Source organism: Rattus norvegicus, chromosome 8 (genome assembly GCF_036323735.1).
Source record: "Rattus norvegicus strain BN/NHsdMcwi chromosome 8, GRCr8, whole genome shotgun sequence".
NCBI lineage: Eukaryota > Metazoa > Chordata > Mammalia > Rodentia > Muridae > Rattus > Rattus norvegicus.
The window spans coordinates 65,466,434-65,476,340 of record NC_086026.1 but is presented as its reverse complement, the minus strand read 5'-3'; the positions used below and the strand labels follow the sequence as shown (position 1 = coordinate 65,476,340).

Below are 9,907 nucleotides of genomic sequence, written 5' to 3'. Positions count from 1 at the left end.
AAAAAAGCCTAGGCTCAGGCTAGAGCTCAGTGGCAGGGCTTGGCTCACATGCATGTGGCCTGCAGCTTCCTGTCCACTCCCCTGAGACACTGCGTAATGGGAACAGAAAGGGATGCCTTCTACAGAGCAAAATGTGTGGTGTGTGTGTGTGTGTGTGTGTGTGTGTGTGTGTGTGTGTGTGATTAAGACTGAATAAATGGAATCCAATGAAGAACTGGCAAAGGGTGTTCTGTGTGACACACTGCAGCTTCCATGACGAGATAATATTTTATTTTTTGGGTTTTTTGGGGGGGGATTTTCAAGGGTGGGGAGCAGATACAGAGGGATGGGGAGATGAATGGGATTGGGGTGCATGATGTGAAATTCACAAAGAATCAATAAGAAGTTAAAAGAAAAAAGAAATATAACTTATCAAAGCTGGCATTAAAGCAATGGAAAGAATGAATGGTCTTGTCATTGTTAAGGGACATTTATTTATTATTAAAAATCTTTATGAAAAGCAAATGAGGTCATGAGTTTTAATTGGTGAGATTTTCCAAACACTAAAGGAAGTTTCTGTTTTGTTTGGTTGTGAGACAGGGTCTCACTATGTGGCTCTGGGTTTCCTGGAACTCACTGTGAGGCCAGGCTGGCCTCAGACTGGCAGGGATTCTCTTGCCTCCGCCTTGCCTCTCCTAAGTGCTGGGATCACAGGCCTGCGCCACCACACCCTGCTTTAAAGGCAGCATCTATGTAAAGTCCTCCAGATAATAAATGTGCATCAGCACACTTGTAGGTCAGAGGGCAACTTGTTCCACGTGGATCCTGGGAATCTCATGCTTGGCAGAAGGTGCCTTCGAGACCGAACTCTCACCATCTTCAGTATTTTATTTTCTATGCACACAATCACATCGCCCAGTGATAGCTTTGTCTCTTTGTATGTTTTTTTTTAAAGGAAAAAATTTTAAGAACAGCATAAAAACTTTCATTTTAAAAATTTTTTTTAACTTTCTCTGCCTTTATTCTATTCTGAATTTATTCCCGTTCCATGAGCTTTTGTTTCTTCGGTTTCTTCTGGGATATCTTTTTCTTCTGTGCAACCTCCTCTTCTGGCTTTGGAACACTCTGTTCCTTCTCACTGAGGAGCATCTCCGTGTGGCAGGGGGAGCTCTGTAGGTTCGTCAGAGCATCTTAGGAGCCGTGTTCACCTGGATGTGTTCAATGACCAGAGAATCTACATCCAAACCCTTAAGTCCAGCATCACTCTTCATTTTTAAGCATGTGCAGCAAAACTTCAGCACTCTTTTTTGGCAACCGTCCCTGTGTCCAGCCCCAGTGTTTGGCCTGGGCGCACCTACCGACTCCACGATTATACCGCAGGAATGGCACACACTGCTTCTTTAAAGTGACATCCTTCAGATGCTTGGTGGCTTTGCAGATATGCATACCCTTGATGGCCTGGGCAGTTTCCCGGGTGTTCTTAAAGTGGTCCAGACGGATTGAAGCTCTTGTTTTGCATGATTTTGTGGGGTTCTCTGGGTCAAGAGAACCATTTCTACAGGTCACCTCTGGCCACCTACAGGAAGAGCATAAAAACATTTAAAATCAGTAAAATTTAGCAACTGGTTCTTGATATTCTATACACAAAAAGCAACAGCATTTCTCCTAACCAGATAACTATAGCTTTTTGTTACTGTAACGGTCTCGGCTTTAGAATTTAGTTTAAAAATTGTATCTAGGGATAAGTCTAATGGAAATTGTATAAGTATATACATTTCGTTACTGAGAGACATTTTAAAAGACTTAACTTTAGGAGAGTATATCATGCTCATGGTTGGAGGACACAGAATGTCCATCAGTCCTCCAGTTGGTCTAAACCAGACACAACCCCACAGTTCCTCATCTGTAGCATTCGATGTGACGTAGTCACACAACTGGATGTGAACATTCACAAGGGCAGGCACACGGCCTCTGCATGCAAAGTGTAAGTGAATGGCCTAACGCAATGGAAGCTAAACCACAGAAGAGGAGAACGCATACGGCTCACTACTGATTTCATTTCTAGAGAGTCAGCGCTGACCACACGAGCCTGAGGACTTGAGTTCGGATCCCCAGGACCCATGTCAAAAGCTGGGTGCAGTGGCATGCACCTGTGATGTCTGCCGTGGAGAGGTGGAGACTGGAGGGTCTCTGAGGCCTGGCAAGCAGCTTCTCTACTGAACTGGTTCCATCACTGGAGGAGACAAAAAAACTATGTCTACTCCTCCTCCTGAAGTTCCAGTAAAAAAAAAAAAATCGTCCCAAGCCCACCAGACTTCACTCTGAGGAACCAGCGAGTTTACTAGGCTTACGGAGCAATGGGTGGCCTCAAAGCAACCATAGGCGGAAGCACTGGAAATGACTCCCCTGTGTCTCCATAGATGAGCCCCTTCCTCCAGCCTTTCCCTGCCTACATACTCCAGCCTCTGCTGGAGGCCACCATAGCTATGCAGAACTGCATAGAGCTGGTTATGAGGAGCATTCGTTTGCTTTTAGTTTTGCATTTTTATTTTCTTTCGGGAGGGAGGGTACATGCAAGGGTGGAAGTTGGATATGAAGGGACAGGGAGATAAGTGGGACTTGGGGTGCATGATGTGAAATTACAAAGAATCAATAAAAAGTGGAAAGAACCAAGCTGTGGGCTCACGGTTTATATACTGAACGCATTTGTAAGCTTTTTTTTTTTTTTTGAAAAAATTGTAAGTGAAAATTTCTGACAAAGACTTCTCAGACTCAGTGTCCCTGTTGAATACCAGGTCCTGGGTGCACATGGGCGCTGGGTAGTTTTATGTAAACTTGGCACATGCTATATCGTTTGGGAACAGGGGGACCTCAATTGAGAAAATGCCACCATGACATTGGCCTGTGGGCAAGCCCGTGGTGCAGTTTCCTGATTTACGATTGATGTGGGTAGGCCCAGCTTACTGTTGGTTGTGCCATCCCTAGGCTGATGGTCCCAGATACTGTAAGAAAGCAGGCTGAGCAAACCAGGAGGAGCAAGCCAGTAAGCAGCACCCTCCATGGCCTCTGCATCAACTCCTGCCTCAGTTACTGCCTGAATTCCCACAGTGATAACATGTGACTGGAGGGTTGTAAACTAACATAAACCCTTTCCTCCTGTGGTGGTTTGAACATGTTTGCCCAGGGAGTGGCACCATTGGAAGGTATGCCCTTGTTGGAGTAGGTGTGGCCTTGTTGGAGTAGGTGTGGCCTTGTTGGAGTAGGTGTGGCCTTGTTGGAGTGGGTGTGGTCTTGTTAAAGGGAGTGTGTCACTGAGAGCGTGGGATTTGAGAACCTCCTAACTGCCTGAGAGATTCAGTTTTCTGTTTGCCTGGGAACGAGATGTAAAACTTTTAACTTCCTTCTCCAGAGCCGTTTCTGCCTGGACGCTGCCATGCTTCCTGCCTTGATAATAATGGACTGAACCTCAGAACCTGCAAGTTGGGGTTGGGGATTTAGCTCAGCGGTAGAGCGCTTGCCTAGCATGCACAAGGCCCTGGGTTCGGTCCCCAGCTCCGAAAAAAAAAAAAAAAAAAAAAAAAAAAAAAAACAGAACCTGCAAGTCAGCCCCCATTAGATGTTTTCCTCAGCCGCGGTGTCTCTCCACAGCAACGGAAACCCTAAGGCACCAAGTTGTTTAGGGTCATGTTGTTTTATCAAAACAATAGAAAACTAAGACCACGTGTGCACACTAGAGAGTGAGCGTCTGCCATTAGAGGCCGGACATCAACGTGGGCTTGTTCCTCAATCATGCTTCACCCTCATTTTTGAGGCGGAGTCTCTCCGTCAACCTGAAGCTCACCAATTCGGCTAGACTGGCTGCCAGCAGGCCTCCTGTCTCCTGATGCCCAGCTCTGGGCCCCACAGTTTCTGCCTGCGTCTCCCGGCTTTTTCACATGGGTTTGGGGATGGAATTCAGCTCTTGATGTTTGTGCATTAAGCACTTTACCCACTGAGCAATCTCCCTAGTCACTCGCATTCCCGTTTGAAGAAAACATTTTGCAAATGATATTACTCATTTTGCAGATGAGGAAATCGGGCCCCCGGAACTTTAATGTGACTTAGCTAACGTCACAACACAATTTGCTGAGGAGCCAGGACCTAGAGTCATGTCTCGGCAGGTTGAGGCGGACTCGTGTTCTTTGCCACCCCACTGAGTCATCCCTCTGCTGCTGCTTCTCCACTCCGCTCGTTTCTCAGTTCCTGGAAAAGTGTTTCTCCAGCCACGCAGTCGTTCCACGCAGTCGTTCCACGCTTCGGCACATCTGCACGTGTTTGATGGCACAAAAGACGCTAACAACTCCTATTGTGTTTGGCACTTGCCAATGATGCACAGGAATTTCAAGAACTTGGGATCCTGAACTAGGAAAATAGCTGAATGCAGAGGTTTTTGTCTAGCCCCGGAGGATCGGAGTGGTGACGGGCAGCACAATAGGCGCTTCCACTGCCAAGACATAAGTGAAATGATTTTCTGCATCTTAAACCCAAATCCACTAGGGTTTTTTAATTGGCAAAGAATAATACATTATGCAAATAGCAGATATTACCCCTAACACCTCTTCATGTCTTCCCCCCCCCCTAAATTGGTCGTTTCTCAGTTAACTATGCATAAAAACTGGGAACAATCAGTATATTCTCAGCTATCATTTTTAGGAACTATCCCAAGTTTTTAACAACAGTGATCACTGATTGGAGCCTTTTCTGCATTCTCGCATTTTCTGTAATGAATATATGCCATTATTTAAATCAGGCAAAAATGTGAAATCAGTTGAGTATGCAATTTTCTCTGCCTGGACATAGGACTTGGGAAGTGACCTGCCCCAAAAAATTATCCTCAGAGAGAAACTCCAGCCAAGTGGATGGAGGACTCCCAGAAGCCAGCTCAGTCCTTCATCGAGTTCCAGGGTAGTGGACAGCAATTGGCTATATCAGTATGTCCAGTGTGGGGCTGGGGAGAGCTGCAGCACAGAGCAGCAGAGCAAACTCATTAAACATTACCTATTAAAAACTCTTGTAAATGGATTGTTGTCTAGTGCTCAGAGGGAATTTTGCAACATTGTATCGCAATGTTAAAAGAGCTCCTGGGTCTTACAGAAGGCTCAGCTGGTTAAGTACCTAGCTTCTAACCTTGATGACCTGAGTTCAATTCCTAAGATTCACATGGTACAAGGGAAAGAACTGACTCTTGTCCTCTCTCTTCTCCCTCTCTCTCCCCGTCTCCCTCTCCCTCTCTCTCTCCCTCCCACTCCTACCCCCCCCTCTCTCACACATACACACACACACACACATACACAAAATAAAAGGCTAAAAAAGTTTCCCCTTCGCCTATTTTTTGCCACTTAATAAAATTAGAGGGCAGGTCATTAGTTACCATACATTTTTCACATAAGTATATAAGTATAACAATATTAGAATATGTAAAGGGTAAAAGGCTGTGAGAAAGCGTTAGCGGATGTTTTGTTTTCTGAGTATAGATGATTTGTTTTTACTTCCACTTTGGAATTTTCCAAAGTCAATCATCACATCTTGGTTATAAACAATCAGACTCTGGCTGCCTCGGGCAGAGGGTTTATGGTAAGTATACTAGGCAGTCTCCACAGCTTGCAGAGTATTGGAAGCTAGAGGAAGTTCAGCTGCAGAGGATAGGCAAGGTCTGATCTCAGAGACAAGTTGGTTAGGAGACGGTCAGGAGCTGCAGTTGGGTCTCTCAAGCCCACACTGTCACAATAAACATTTTCTACCCTTATGTCTTTTTGTCACTCCAAGTCAGCTTTTTGGGCAGGGTCACCTGACTCAGCAACTCCTGGGTGTTCAGGCGGTAAGAGTCTGGTGCTTTTGTGTGGGCTTCCCCAAATACACAGTGAAGGTCCTGGGGACCAGGAAGGATGTTCCAGTGTAGGGAAGCTTCGAGGGCATTTCATACACCTGCCTCTGTGTAATACAGACTCCACAGCTGCTCTAAAAACCAATAATCATTGCAAGCAAAGATGGCTTTTATAATGGGGGGGGCTTTCAGGGGAAAGGATTTTATCTCACACGCTGGGGATCCAAGGATATCGTTCACTGAGGCAACATATTAAAAGAAGTGACACACACTCACTCTCTGTTCTCCCAAGTTGGGGCTGGAGGTGCAGACTGTAGGGGAAGTGAGAGACTCCATTTGAGAAGTACTGAGTCCGGGGCCAAGTTGCTCCTTCACACTGTCCCTGTTCTGTGTCCAGCAGCCCCCTGTTCACAATTTCAATTAAATCAACAGTTAGGGTGGGATCCCTGCTTTGGATGGCAAGCTGGGGAGAGGGGGAGGCATGGCCCAGGCCTCACCACCTCATGGGTCAGCAGCATAGGAAACCAGCACATGTAATGAGCAAGCCAGCTAATGCGCTGAGAGCAGCAGTGGCCGGTCGTGACAGGGACAGGAGATGAGAGGAAGGAGTTCTGGTGTGACAGGACTCATTCTGGACAGTCTACGCTTGGTCACAGCCACATCCAGAGAACTGTGGGGGAGGTGGGGAAGTTGAGAAAGCCAAGTCCTAAGCCTGAACTTCGGGAAAGGGCTGTGAGGAAGAGAGGTGCTAGAGAAGCAACCAGAGAACTAAGAAATGATGGTTTACAGAGTGGAGGAGAGAAAGCTTCAAAAGCAGAGAGGTCGGGTTGGGGATTTAGCTCAGTGGTAGAGCGCTTGCCTAGCAAGCGCAAGGCCCTGGGTTCGGTCCCCAGCTCCAAAACAAAGAAAAAAAAAAAAAAAAGCAGAGAGGTCAATGGAGTCCAGTGCTGCCAGGGCTTGGCATGCACACTGCTGATCATGGAGCATGAGTACCAGGAACCCTGTATGAGACAGCTTAGAGCTCACCGCATCTCTGGGCAGGTCATCACCATCACCACCGGCAGGCAGCAGCAAAGCCACGCCTTCCCTAACTACACAGAGAGGCCATGGTGCTTCCTGAAAGGGCGGTACTGTGAACCTGGGCTCTGTGGTGAGCGTGGTGTGGGCTCTCCATCAGGACATGTCCTCCTTAAGACATTTGTGGCTGGCCCAGGACACCCAGCTCTGGGCAATTTATACAAGAAAGCAAGTGGGTTTTTTTGTGTGATTCAGTCTTTTCTGAAGCAGCGTCCCACTGTGGAGCCCTGGCTGGTCTGAAGCTTGCTATATAGACCATGCTGGCCTTGAACTCACAAAAATCCACTTGTCTCTGCCTGGTGAGGGCTGCGTGAGGGCTGGTCTACCACCATACCTGGTGAAAATAGTATGTTTTGGCTCAGTTCTAAAGGCTGGAGAGGCCAGGATGAGGTGGACATACACCCAGTCTCATCTATTGAGGTGGCCTCACCTTTCCCAATGCTGTGACCCCTCTGTGTAAAATTCCTCATGTTGTGGTGACCCCCAAGCATAAAATTGGTTTCCTTTTTGCTATTTAATAACTGCAATTTTGCTACTGTTGTGAATCACATTGTGAATATCTGATATGCAGATGGTCTTTGATGACCCCAGTGAACGGTCATTCAACCCCTTGAAGGAGTCATTACCACAGGTTGAGGACCACTGATCTTCGTGACATCATGCCTCTCCAACTCATAGCAGGAAACGGAAGGGCTGGTGAGCATCATCAGAGGGAATGCCACGCAGCTTCTCTTTGGGACGAAAACTCGCTCTTAGTAGACAAGCATTCATCCCTCCCGATAGTTGGACATAGTGGCAGAATCCTGTCACCCCCGCTACTAGAAAGGCCAAGTTCAAGACCTGCCTGAGTAAATTAGAGAGACCTTGTCTCAAAACTAAATAAGGACTGCAGTGGCAGAAGTCAGCATATGGGAAGTGCTGGGCTCCATCCATCCCAGCCACCACCATCACATACTCAAAAGAGAGGCCCCATAGAGACCCACTCACTTCTTATGGGCCTTGTCCACCCAGCACTCCCACCACAGCAATCTTGAGAAGGGTTTTGTTGAGGATGAACCCCATGGCAAATCGGCTGCCTCACAGGAGAATAATCTGTCGCTGGTAACCAACACCGGCACTTTCCTTGATACGGTGGGGCAGTGGTGGGGCAGAGCAAGTGGAAGCATGGGCGACGAAGCCAGATGTTAGTCACTCGCTACAGGCAGTGTTCTGCTTGCACCGATGTCGTCTGGGTGCTGTAAGACTCATACAACCTGAATCTGACCCTGCCCCTGAATGGCAGAGTCTCAAGTGACCTTACACCCAGAGAAGTCAGAAACACTGTGCAGGAAGAGTCTTTCAGGAACTTTGGGGGATGGACTTCATGAAGGAAGGGCAGAGAGGGAGGCTGAGTGGGAGAATCAAGCGTTAAGTGAGTTTTTTTTTTTTCCTTCAAAAATGAGCGATATTGCTGTGCTTACCAGCTTAGAACAGCGTTTTGCAACCCAGCAGTGTATTAGAATTACATGTGGTCCTCCTAAGCTGTGAGGGATTCCCTGATACCCACCCTTGCAGAGTCTAATGAGGTGTTTCTGCACAGCCCGGGTGATTCTCCTGGGGCAGTGGGCAAGAAGAAGACGCAGGGAAGCAGGTAGGACAGAAGCGCAGTCGTGGGAATGAGAAGAGATGGGCCCTCCCCAGAGACATAGGAGGGGGTGCAGTGAGGACAAGGAAAACCCACCAGAGTTGTTTGAAGCAAGGAGGAGGAGTGGGAGGAGGAAAGCAGAGAGGACTTAGGTTTTGGATGGTTGGGGCATCTAGGACACAGACTTTCAAAGTGTACTGGAGACACGTGATTTTTCTGCTTTAAAATTTTAACGAGGACACGTATGAGGCAGCAAGTATGGTAGTTTAATAATTTCAATCAGATAATGTCACAGAAATTAGAGCATCTTTCCTTCATACGCAGCTTGGACCCAGGTGTAGTGGCTCATGCCTTTAATCCCAGCATAGCGGGCTGGAAACAGGGCTCAGAGTTGAGAGCACTGGCTGCTCTCCCAGAAGTTTCATTTTCAGCAGCCACATAGCAGCTCACAACTGTCTGTAACTCCAGTTTGTGGGATCTGACACCCTCACACAGACACACATGCAGACAAAGCACCTAATGCATATATAAATAATTTTTTTTTTTAGAAAAATCCAAGAGAGACAGGCAGACCTCTCTGAGGTCTGGGCCAGGTCTACATAGAGAGCCCAGGACAGTGAGGGCTACATAGAGTAACCCTTTCTCAGACACAGCAAACCACACATACAGCCGATGGCATTGCCTTGCTGACTCGTTTCTCTGTGCTGGCCTCCAGCAGCACATTAGGCTCCCTGGTGGGTTTTTTTCCCCCCAGAGCACAGCAACTGGCCATTTCTATCTCTGGGCTGTTCTCCAAGTGTTCACTCGATTTGTTCCTCACTTCATATTGACCGTTCCCCAGAGTACTTTCCTCAGTGTGTACCCTCCTGTGGTACGAGACTATCTTCTGCTGTGCCCCCATTACGAAAGATCAGCGCAACTGGGCTTGTTCACAGCTGATATTCCTTCAAAGAACGAGGACTGTGGCAGTCGTGTGTGTGGCTGAGGTGGCCTCTGCATTAGATCACTCTTCTATGTGTGGCTGTAGGAAAGTTTAGCCTTAATTATCCTACCAGTAAAATTAGTCTGAGAGTCATCTGAAGCTGGGGGAGGGGTGGTGGCAAGAATGAAGTAATAATTAAAAGAAACGAATAAAAGTTCAGTGATGACCAAATCTGATGACCTGGGACCCACATGGTGGAAGGAGAGAACTGATTCCCAAAATTGTCTTCTGATCTTCACCTCTGTGCTATGGGATGTTTGTGGGCGCACAAGCGGACACACACACACACACACACACACACACACACACACACACACAGTTTTCTTTTTAAGCTGCTAATTGCTACCATTCATCTAAGATTGAAGGAAAGAGCACGAAATGT

The 9,907-nt window shown here is 47.2% G+C and overlaps 1 pseudogene; it reads right to left on the bottom strand.

The window, feature by feature from the left end:
- Positions 1-313: 313 nt before the first annotated feature.
- On the bottom strand, positions 314-5,240 carry Rpl17-ps2 (ribosomal protein L17, pseudogene 2; annotated as a pseudogene).
- Between the last annotated feature and the right edge of the window lie 4,667 nt (positions 5,241-9,907).